At 36.0% G+C, this 12,130-nt stretch overlaps 1 protein-coding gene across 5 annotated transcripts in view; it reads right to left on the bottom strand.

The window, feature by feature from the left end:
* Nucleotides 1–12,004, bottom strand: part of Slc25a40 (solute carrier family 25 member 40) — a 44,405-nt gene extending 32,401 nt beyond the window's left edge. For 2 of the 5 annotated variants that reach the window (XM_047562060.1, XM_047562065.1), the window contains exons 1-2: nt 11,802–12,004; nt 323–391 (exon numbers count right to left, since the gene is read on the bottom strand). The gene's annotated coding sequence lies outside the window, so the exon portion shown is untranslated. Of the gene's footprint in view, nt 1–92; nt 184–322; nt 392–11,801 lie in introns of all 5 variants that reach the window. The other 3 variants (XM_047562061.1, XM_047562064.1, XM_047562063.1) reach the window with 3 other exon arrangements.
* Between the last annotated feature and the right edge of the window lie 126 nt (nt 12,005–12,130).

Raw genomic sequence — 12,130 nt, 5'->3', positions numbered from 1 at the left:
TTTTCAGAAAGTTTAGACTAATATACACTTCCACTGGTATAAACGAGTTCCCAGTGATCCATTTCTTCATCAAACTCTCTCATATTACATACCATTTATTTTTTCTGAGTCATTCAAAAGGAGATTGCATACACCATGTTCCTTTACTCGAAATACAACGTTTTCTCTTACATAATTGCAGCACTACAATAAACAATTTCAGGAAATTTAATTTTGACACAATACAGTTCACATTTCAGTTTTGTCAATTATATCAATAACATCCTTTATAAAAATGAATGGTAATTTTATTATTTTTTTCAGACTTTCATTATCTATCTACCTTGCTTAAGTCTTTTCCTTAATTCTGTGCTCCCATATTTTATTGTTTGTAACATCAGTAGCTGGAAATCTGAAATGAAAAAAAAAAGTAATACCTTATCCTTTTATATAAACGGATAATACATCTGAATGAAAGAGAGTGTATAAAAACAAGGCTGGGGATGTGGCTTACTGGTAGAGCACTCCACACATACAAGCATTGAGGTTATGAAAAGCATTTTCACAATAAGTTCCTGTTGTCTTAATTAACATACTCTCATTTAAAAACAACCAACATTAGAACCTGAACACAGTGAACAACTTAAGCAGCATTGATAGTAGAACTAGATTTTTTGACACAAAATTAAAGACAGCATCATCTAGTGTTTTTCGAGGGGGGGAAAAAGCTCCTCTAATCTAAACAAGCTTCTGATCTAATTACCAATTCACAGGAAATTCAGAGACTAGATGCCACAAAATAGCTGTAGTAGTGTAACCTACAGGCCTGTTGTCTTGGTTTCAAGGTGGGGAAAAGGTGGGAGTGGAGGGAAAACTGTTCTAGATTTAACGAAATCTTAATTAAGAGAAGAGATAACCAAAAGCATCTTGGTTTCAACAAATTTTTAAAAATCCAGTTTGAGGGTAACTAGAGAAATCTGAACATGGGCTGTTAGATAGCACTAATTTGATATTAGTTAATATTTTTAAATTATTGACTTTTTGTAGAGATAATTTTGTAGACTTTTTGTACTATCATTATGTAGAAAGTATCTTCCCTCTGCCCCCAGCAGTGACTGAACACAGGGCTTTAACCACACTAGGCAAGTGCTCTACCACATAGGTCTTCAGCCCTCTTCTGAGGCAGGATTAACTGGGTTGACCTCAGACTTGAGATCCTTCTGCCTCAGACTCCCACGTGGCCAAGGTTGTAGGGATTCATCACCAGATGTGGCTGTTATTTTGTAGTTTTGATAATTGCTATTCTAATTGGGTAGACAATATCTCATTGTCATTTTGATGTACACTTCCCTGATAAGTGTTACTTAGCATTTTTACATGTATTTGGTTAGCTACTTGCATATCTTCTTCTGAGAAATGTCTTTTCAGATTGTGGGCATTTTGTTGTTGTTGTTTTTCTTTTTTGCTACTACTGACTGAATGCAGGGCCTTTAGGTAAGGGTTCTACCACTAGCTATGCCTCAACACTCATTTGCTCTGTTTTTCTTTTTAAAATTTTGTTGTTTTGGTACTGGGGATGGAACCCAGAGGCAATTTACCACTATCCTATATCTCCAGTCCTTTTTATTTTTTGAGATAGGGCCTTGCTGAGTTGCTGACCTTGAACCTGCAATTGGCCTCCCAAATTGCTGAGATTACAGGCGTGTGCCACTATGCTCAGTCTAGCTCATTTTTAGTTGTTCTTGTATATTATGGTTATTAATCTCTTACCAGATGAGTAGTTGGCAAGTATTTTTTCCATTCTGTAGGTTGTCTCTTCACTGCTATTTCCTTTGCTATGCAGAAACTTTTTTGCTTGATATAAACCTGTCTATCAATGTTTGCTTTGTGGCCTGTGACTCTGAGGTTAGTACCCACCAGAATTTTACGAGATCGATGACTTGAAGTATTTCTCCTTTGTTTTTATCTAGTAGTTTATGTCCTACATGTAAGTCTTGGATCCATTTTAAGTTGATTGTTGTATATGGTCAGAGACAGGGGTCTGGTTTCATTCTGTTGTATATGGATACCCAATTTTTCCAGCACAATTTATTTAAAAGACCATTCTTCCTGTAATGTGTGTATACTTCTCACTGTAGAATTCTCTCACTTTCTGGGATAAACTTACTCCTAAGTATTTCATTTTTTTCATAGCATTATAATGAAAGTACCTTCTATATTTTTTTCATCAAGTTCATTATTTAAGGATACAGAAAGACTTTTCACTTTACTCAATTTGTTTCAGTGGTATCTGGTTTTTTTTTTTTTTTTTTTTGGTAGTCTTTAGTTTTTCTATATTTAAGATCATGCCATTTGCAAAAAGAGACTTTGCCAATTTGGATGCCCTTTATTAGTTAGGACTTCTAAGTACTATGATGAATAAAAGCAATGAAAGTGAGCATTCTTTTCTTGTTCCATATCTTAGAGGAACACTTTCAACCTTTCTTCAGTATGTTAGTTGTGGGATTGTCAATACAACCTTAATTGTGTTGATGTATGTTTGTTCTGTATGGAATTTGTTGACAGTTTGTCATGAAGAGATGTTAAATTTTAAGAAAAAAAATTTTTGCATCTATTAACATGATCATATGGTTTTTGTCCATACTTATTGATTTACATGATTCTTCCTAATGTATGTGAAATAAATCCCACAAAATCATGGTATATGATATTTTTGATGTGCTCTTAGATTCAGTTTGCTAATATTTTGTTTACAATGTCTGCATTTATGTTCATCACGGATATTGGTCCACAGAGAATTTCTTAAATAGGCCCGGCTCAGTGGTACACACCTGTAATTTGAGCAACTTGGGAGGCTGAGAAAGGAGGGTTACAAGTTTGAGGCCAGCCTGGGCAATTTAGACTCTATCTCAAAATAAAATATAAAAAGGGATGGGGATATAGCTCCGTGGTAGAATGCCCCTGCATTTAATCTCTAGTACAGCAAATAAACATACTAGAATTTCTTAAGAGTCAACTATTCAACTATTTCCATGTAAAAAGGAGTAACTCCTTTCTCCTGTTCCAGTGACTGTCATCTTTCCTTTTTCTTTTAACCTGCTACACCACTCTTAAATCTAAGTTCTATTGTGTAAAATGGTTATGAGGCTTTCTATTATCTTCTGTTGGTCAATTTACTTATCCTTGGACCACACCGTAGTGATTATTATTAAATTACAAGTCCTTATGCTCTTCTTTAGATATGTCACAGCTACTCTTGGCCCTTTGGTCTTTCACATAAACTCATCGTACTAAGTTATTGAAAATCTTCTTTGGGACTTTGGTTGGGATTTAATTGAATCTACAGACAAATCTGGAGGTAATTAATATTCATGAATGAGTAGTCTATCCCTTCATTTTTTAGGTCTTTCATAATGTTCTGAAGTTTTAAAATTTTGTCCTACAGAAATATTGCATAATATGGCAGATCTAATTCTATATGTCTAACAGTCTCTAATATTACTGTTTTCCTTTTGCTTACATATTTTCTCTTTTAGCACATGCAAATGATTTATGTTAATCTTATATCCAGCAACATTGCTAAAAATGCCCTATTATTTATAACTATTTGTTTAATAAACTCTTGAGTTTTCTATGCAAATGTATATACTGTATGCAATTAATGTGTTTGGTTCCTGTCATTTCCAGTCATCTAGCTACTAATTTATATTTCCTGTTGCACAAGCTAGGATCTGTTACAATCTCTGTTCCAACATACCTACTTACCTACCTTTTCCTTTGGAGTCTTGTGAACAGGATAAGTGATAAAAAGTCACTTTCAAAATTAACATAGGATGGTTGTGACTCCTATAGTATTCTCCCTTTGCTCTGTCCTGTTTGCTCAGAAGAATAAGGCTGCCATGTTGTGAATTGCTCATTTGAGCACCAGATAACAAACAGCATTGAACTGAGGCCCTCCAGTCCAAAAAGGAAACTGAATCCTGTCAATGACCACTTTAATAAGTTTGGAAGCAGATCCATCCCATGTTGACCCTTGGAATGAGTGCAACCTCAGCTAACACCCACACTGCTTGCTTGTGAGAGACAAGGGGGTTACCTAACTATGTTGCATACAGATTCCTGGTACAAAAACTGTGAGGTAATAAATATTCGTTATTTTAAGCTAATACGTTTTGGAGTAATTTGTTAAACAGCAACAGGTAGCATATATGGAGATGCTCGCATGGCTTTTCTGTTTTAGTCTGGTTATACGCTGATTCAAACTGCTTGATTTGCGTATGTTTTACCATTCTTGCATTCCAGGATAAAACTCCATTAGCTCATAATATTTTATTCTATTTGTATCAAATTGGTTTTGCTTTGTTAAAATTCTATTAAGAATTTTAAAAATCTACATTTATGAGAGATACAGGTCTGCAATCTTCTTGAAATGCCTTTGTCTTCTTTTAATTCAGGTTTGACAGAATTCACCAGGGACGCTATCTAGGCCTAGCATTTTCTTTAGTACATATAAAGATATTTAGGCTACTTATTTCTTCTTATGTAAGTTTTGATAGTTGATGTACTTGAAGGAATTTGTTCATTTCACTTAAATTACTGAATTTAAATAAATAAAGTTTCTCATAGTATTATTGTTCTTTTAACATCAAGTTTTGTGCTTTCTTTCTCTTGTTCTTTATGTTGATTAATTTGTATATTTTCTTTTTATCCTGATGAGTCTGGCTAAAGTTTTTAAATTTTATTTATCTTCTCAGAGAACCAACTCTCAGTCTTACTTTTTCAACTATTTTCTGTTTACTAGGATATCATTTTTTCATGTCATCTTTATTATTTCTTTGTACAAAGGTCCCTCGGTCTCTGTGAAGGATTCGTTCCAGGACCCCACCACCCCTGTGGATACCAAAATCTGAGGATGCTCACGTTTCTCACAAAAGAGCATAGCTTTTGGCAAACAACCTATGTAAATACTCCCATACAGTTTAAACCAGCTCTAGGTTACTTAAGATCTTTCTTCTGTTTTCATATAGGCTCTATGGTGCTATAAATTTGCGAGTGCTACTTAAGCTGCATCTTACAAATTTTGACATAATTTATTATCATTTTCATTCTGTCTAAAATATTTCCAATCCGTCATTTCTCTTACCATCCTTATTGGGTCTTGGTATGTGTGCTATGCTAGTCTTATGAAAGGCAACGGTGAATATTTTCTTTCTGTTTTGGGAGAGCTTGTCCAAGGCTGGAATTATTCAAACCTTAAATATTTAACAGAATTTACCTGTGAATTCTAATTTTATCTGTGACTTTCACTTTGTTTTCAAAACAAATATTGTTTTAACACTGCTTTAACATGATATCCTAGCAATAACAAACGTACCAATTGTCAAGACTGTGATCTTCTCTTCTCTAATGAAAGGAACAAGAGTCCCTTGGAGAAGTGGTTTATGCTAAGTCTAGGGCAAGAAAAACAAAAGATGAGCCTGGAACACAGCATATTGCTAAAAAATAAGGAAGTGATTTAAAAAGGATGAGGGTGTGAAAGGCAAGAGAAACCAAAGGAAAGACTTCCCAATGGCCAAAGTTAGAAAAATTTGAACAAAGTAAAGAGTAGCTCTGGATTATAACCCATGGCATAAAATAAATATCCATCAGTAGATAATGACATAAATAAATAACTGAAATAAAAAACAGGGAAATGGGACCTTCCTTTCTTACAAAAGAATTCTTATCAATGAAAGTGGAAAGAATAAGGAATTGAAAATCACCGTTAAAAACATCATAGTTGGGGCTGGGGTTGGGACTCAGTGGTAAAGCTTGCTTAGCATGTGTAAGGCACTGGATTCGAGTCTCAGCACTACATATAAATAAATGAATAAAATAAAGGTCTATCAATATCTAAGAAGAAATATTTAAAATTTTAAAAAAATCATAGTTGGGGCTAGGGTTGTGGCTAGAGTGCTTGCCTAGCACATGTGAGGGGGCACTGGGTTTGATCCTCAACACCACATAAAAATAAATAAATGAAGGTACTGTGTCCATCTACAACCAAAAAACAAAAATTAAAAAAAGAAAGCATCATAGTAGTATAAGAATTGTAATAATAAAGTAATACGAATTCATTAAATTGATAAGAAGATCCACTATTGGATTCCAAAATTAGTGAAGAGAAACAAGATATTTGCATATCTCAAAGGATCTCCTGCAAGACATTAATTACAAAAAATATTTATTAATTACAAAGTAACAATATTATCTTCACAGTGCAAGAACCTAGCAGACATTACCTTAAAGACATGATCATGGTTAATATAATAAGAAATGTTGACATCATGTACTAAATGCAATAATATACTAAAAAGGATGTTTTTATTATATTATTACCAAAAATGCATATTCTCCATCTAATCATGAGAAAATAGACAACCCCAAATTAAGGGACGCCCATCAAAATAACTGACTAGTAGTTTTCAAGGTCATGACATACAAGAAAAGACCAAGGAAACTGCTGGGCATGGTGGCACATGCATGAAATCCCAGTGGCTCAGGAGGTTGAGGCAGGAGGATTGCCAAGTTCAAAGCCAGCTTCAGCAACTTGGTGAGATCCTAAGTGACTTAGCAAGACTCTATCTCAAAATTTATACTTTAAAAAAGGGCTGGGGATGAGGCTCAGTGGTTAAGCACTTTTGGGTTCAATCCCCTGTACCAAAAAAAGAAAAAGAAATAGAAAGTCCAAAAAGACTTATAAGAAGTAAAGAGATTCAATCACTAATCAAAATCTACCCAACTGAGTAAAATCCGTACTAGATGGCTTCATATATAATTAACATTAAAAAAAGAATCAGCACCAATATCTCTTATACTCTTCCAATAAAAGAGGAAACAAATCTATTCTATGAAGCCAGTATCATCCTGATACCAAAGCCAGACGGTATCACAAGAAAAATAAAGACCAGAGCTGAGATGTAGCTTAGAGGTACAGCACTTGCCTAGCATGCATGAAGCCCTGGATTTGATCACTAGCACCACAAAAGGAAGGAAAAAAAAAGTGAAAATTAGAGCCCTAATCCCTTATGAAAACACAATAGTCTAAAATAAACTTGTACAGTGTTTAGAGCATTATTCATAATTCTCAAAATCAGAACCACAAAATATTCAATTGATGAGAATATAAATAAAATGTTATACAAGAATTTTATTCAGTCATATGAAAGGACTGATACATGCTAAAACATGGATTAAACTTGAAAGTACTGTACTAAACAGAAGAAACCAAACATAAAACCCCCACATATGGTATGATTCTACTTATAATGAAATGCCCAGTACAGGGAAATCCTTAGAGGAAGAAAGTAGAACAGTAGTTGGTAAGGGTTAGAGAGAAGAGGGAATGGAAATAAGTACTGAAATGGATATGAGGTTTCTTTTTGTTTTGTTGAAGATGTTCTGGAATTAGATAGTGGTGATGGTCGCACAATGTTGTTATATATTGGAAGTCATTGAATCGTACACTTCAAAACTGCTAAAATGGTGTTTTACATTTTCTGAACTTAACCTCAATTTTTAAAAAATCTGCATGAGATACCAGTTCACACCCTGTGTGTGATTAAGATGTGCAATGCAACAGCTAGGGCTCTAATACATTGCTGCTGGAGATGAGTCAAAAACTCCAGTAGTTTCTCATACTATGAAACAATCTGTTTTTATCTGATTTAGCAATTTCAACAGAAATAAAAATGTGTCCCCCCAAAAAACAACAAAAAAAAGAACACTCATATACAATGTTCATAGCAGTAGTACTCCTAACAGCCCCAAATGAGACAACCTAAATATGTGTCAATAGGTAAATACTTACACAATGGAATACTCGTTAGCAATAAAAAAAGAAACAACTGATACATATAACTTCGATGAATCACAAAAATACTGTATCATGAAAAATAATTAAACCTAAAGTGTACAAATTCTATCATTCTATTCATAATAAAGCTGAAACATAGGCACAATTGTTCTATAATAAAAGAAATCAGAAGAGTGCTTACTTCTAGTTGAAAAGGGGACACTAGAAAGAGGAATAAAACATCCTGAGATAAACAAATGTTCTACATCTTGAGGAACTGCCAAATATTTTCTGTAAGGCTGCACCATTTTCCCACTGGAGTGATAATTAAGTGAATGTATGTACTTATTAGAATTTATCAATATGTATGCTTAAAATGAGTGCCCTTTATTACACGTTGATTAATGTCATTGAAAAAATTTTAATTTTACATGAGACATCTATGGGTATTATATCAGTTTATGGGTTTGTAACTGTCTCAGTGAACTGTAGCACACTGTTGCTTAAACACAGAAGGAATGCAGCAAGTGGGGCAGGTAAACTGTTTTATAGTCATAGTCAAATGTGTTTAATGCTATTCTAAAGAAATTTATAACTTAGTTCTGGATGTAAGAGATAGCCTTTGAAATAGTTAATTATCTATAACAGCTCTTATAGCAGCCTCTGAATTGTTGTCTCAGGAATATCTACTTCTAAAATCTGAATCCTCTTGTCTTGCTTATTCCTCATTTTTGTTCTTTCACTTAGGTTATATTCAAGGATTTTAGAAGGCCAAATTTACCTTGGTTTCCCAGTCCACCCTCACCTAAAACAGAATTCAGTGTCATGACCACTAACCAATTCTACTCTCCATATGATTAGTCTGCAAAAATTAGAACTTAATCTTGAAGAATTTATGCCTTCCAATTTGCCAGGGTAGTGAGACTATAAAATTTAAAAAAATATATAGTAAAAATGGAAACAAAACATTTCAGAAGTAACATCAATAGTTGGCAAATGATGGGCTGGGGTTGTGCCTTAGTGGCAGAGCGCTTGCTAAGCATGTGTGAGGCACTGGGTTTGATTCTCAGCACCACATGTGAATAAATAAAATAAAGGTCCATTGCCAATTTAAAAAAAAAGAAGAAAACCTCTAAAAAAAATAGTTGGCAAATGAATCAAACAGGAATAACTATTATTGATGGCCCCAAATGAACAAGAGAAAAAGGCTGGCTCTAAGTTAGGTTTGCTATAGATAGGAAAGAGAATAACCACTGCCAGGAGAAGAGACTTAACAAAAGAGGGCAGGGATACATATTATAGAACTACAGAACTAATTTGTCTAAGATCTAGAATGTAAAGTTTATATTTGAATATGTGTGACAATCAGAGAAAGCAGATTAGGTCTCATCTGATAATCACAAAAAGTAGACTAAGAAGATATTATCTTCATTTTACATGTGAGGAAAATCTAAAATAGAAAGGTTAATATTTGTCCAAGGTTATAAAATACTTAAGGATAGGGCCAGTACTGAAAGAAATTCATTTCTCTTGATTTACAGCCAAATGTTCATTTAATTAGATGATTCTCTTTAATATTCCCTAATTTTGCTCAATAGAACTCTTTAACCAGCCAGGTGTGGTGGCACATGCCTAGAATCCCAGCTACTTGAAAGACTGAGGCAGAAGAGACTGATAACAAGTTTGAGGTCAGCCTGGACAATTTAGGAAGACCCTATTTCAAAATTTTAAAAAAGGGTTAGGGATGTCACTCGGTGATAGATCAGTTGCCTAGCAAGTGCAAGGCCCTAAGATCAATTCCCAGCCCCTTCTATACCTCAGCACATAAGAGAATTGTTTAAACAAGTTTCTCACCACAAATAACCCTGCTCCATTTATTTCTTCTTGAATGTAAGACCTTCATCTGGAGGATTCTTTTTCTAGCACATTCTACTTTAACATACATCTCATGCTTTTACCAACAGACTTGATTATTGAGATGAGGGGTAAGGAAATTTCCATCTTTACTGGTTACAGGTATATGACTAAATCCTTTCTGTGGCTACTAAAAATTTGGGTTTCAATAATAACATTTTTTAAAAACTTTGGATGATACATTGGAAAACTACTAACTATCCAGTAAAGAAGATTTTCTGCTTATTCATAGCTTAGAATAATCATTCTATGGAGTTATGGGTTTAGTAAAGGGTGAGTCTACAGCATAGGTTGCAACTATTACTTTCCTGCTTCACTTAATAAAAAACAACTTTTCCTTCACTGGAGCATAAATGGAACTGTCATTTTTAATTTTCTTGAACAGAAACACACTTAAATCTTCCCCACATCCTTTAAACTTTCCAAAGACCCAATCTTTTCCTATTGCTACATTTTCCTACATTGACAAATTTTTTGACAGTATGCTCAACCTGTCTCAACTTCAAATTCATCATTTTTATCTAGTATTTGCTTCTACCACAAGCTCAAATTCTCATTAAATAAACGAATGACATCTCCCATACTAAAATCAAAGGACTATTTTTCAAGTCTTAGCCTTTTTGAACTTGAGAATGGAAGAGCTGGTGCAAACCTCACCAGAATGACTGAGCTCTTAACTCTTATGCCAGGCACCGTAGTAATTAAACTTCCAAAAACTTCACGCTTAATCCTCATAACAGCTCTCAGGAGTATTACCCCATTTTCACAAATTAAATTTGAGGCTTAAAATTATCCATATCCAAATAGCTTAGCGAAACCCAACAATCTCAATGTTTTTAACTGCAACTTTTGCCCTAAGTTTTGTTCCTAGTTCTGTTTCCAACTCTGAGGCATTTTCTCCTTCTTTTTCACTTTTATCATCCTCTGCACATCATTACTTGCTTTATTCTATGTGCACTATTGGGCAAATTCATTTCCTTCCATGGCTTTAACTACATTCTCTATTAGTCTCCCTCAACCTTCTAAACCTTTCTGACAAAAATTTTTATGCTTTCTGTACTTTGTTTTGGATATATGACCTTTTTCTCAAACATAAATTATAACTATTTCCAACTGTCTAATGAACAAAACTTAATAAAGTTTCATGATTGTAGCTCCAGGTTCTTCAACCTTAACCCGTCCAAAAGAAAATTCTCATTTTTCCTTAGCAAACTTGATCCATCTGGTGTTCTCCACTTTGGTTAACAGTTTCACAATCCTTCTTTATGTTTGTGCTTTTGCAAAACGGTTATATTGGCATTCTCTGCCTTCCCTGAGTTGAGGTCAAAAATCAACCAGTAATCACAGTGGCTAAGGCAGGAGGATCAAAGCCAGCCTCAGCAATGGCAAGGCGCTAGGCAACTTGGTGAGACCTGTCTTTAAAATACAAAATAGGGCTGGGAATGTGGTTCAGAGGTTGAGTTCAATCCCTGGCACACACCCCCAAAATCAACTAGTATACAATGCCTATTTTATGGCCAGGAGTAAAAGAATGCAAAACAGGACAAAATACAATCCTCTTCCTCTTTAAGCAGTTTACCAGCAGAAACATACCAAAAACTTTTTGTTAGGTATTTTCCCATAAAACATTTCACAAACATTTAAAATTTAATCTTTAAGATATTCACATTATCACCCCCATTTTACAGATTAAAAAACTGAGATTTCATTTTCCACTTTTTTATTGTTGAAGTAAACTTACACACAAAAAAAGGAAACTGCTTTGTACAGAACAAAGGGCAACAGACCAGCGCACACAGCTAAACACCAAAGGGCACCAAGCGTCCAGAACGCGTTCTGGGGCTGTCCACTTAGGGCTGTGGAACTCCGGGCCGACCCTCGCCCCAGGAAGTCCCTGTGAGGCCAGCCTGCACCCGGCCGGGTGTGCGGAAAAACCTCGCCCTGCGACTCGGAGCGCGCCGGGCTGGGGCTGCCACCGCTCAGCTCTGGCCAGCTCTGAGGCTGAGTCCAGGCTGGGCCGCAGCCACCGCGCCTCCAGCCTCGCGGACGTCCGACCTGCGGAAAATGAGCGTACCTGGTGGAGAGACGGCTGGAGGGCCAGTGGGCCCAGCAAACCTAGAAGGCGAGAATGAGCCTGGCGGCAGGCTGGCCGGCCTCGACTGCTGCCAACTGCATCCACCACCCTCGGTCAACACTGAACCACAACGATTCTTCAGGATGTGCCGGAACCTGAAACCAAAGGAGCAGAGAGCCGGGACTTGAAGCAAAAAGGGCATCGCGGTGGGGGAGGGGCGAAGGCGGAGACATGACCTGGGGGCGGGGCGCGCCGCAAGTGGGCGGGGCGCACGGCGCAGGGAGGCCGGCGCGTGGGGGCGAGGCGCACGTCGGGAGGGAACGGGGCAC

Source organism: Sciurus carolinensis, chromosome 8, assembly GCF_902686445.1.
Source record: "Sciurus carolinensis chromosome 8, mSciCar1.2, whole genome shotgun sequence".
Classification (NCBI taxonomy): Eukaryota; Metazoa; Chordata; class Mammalia; order Rodentia; family Sciuridae; genus Sciurus; species Sciurus carolinensis.
This window is presented reverse-complemented; position numbering and strand designations above follow the sequence as displayed.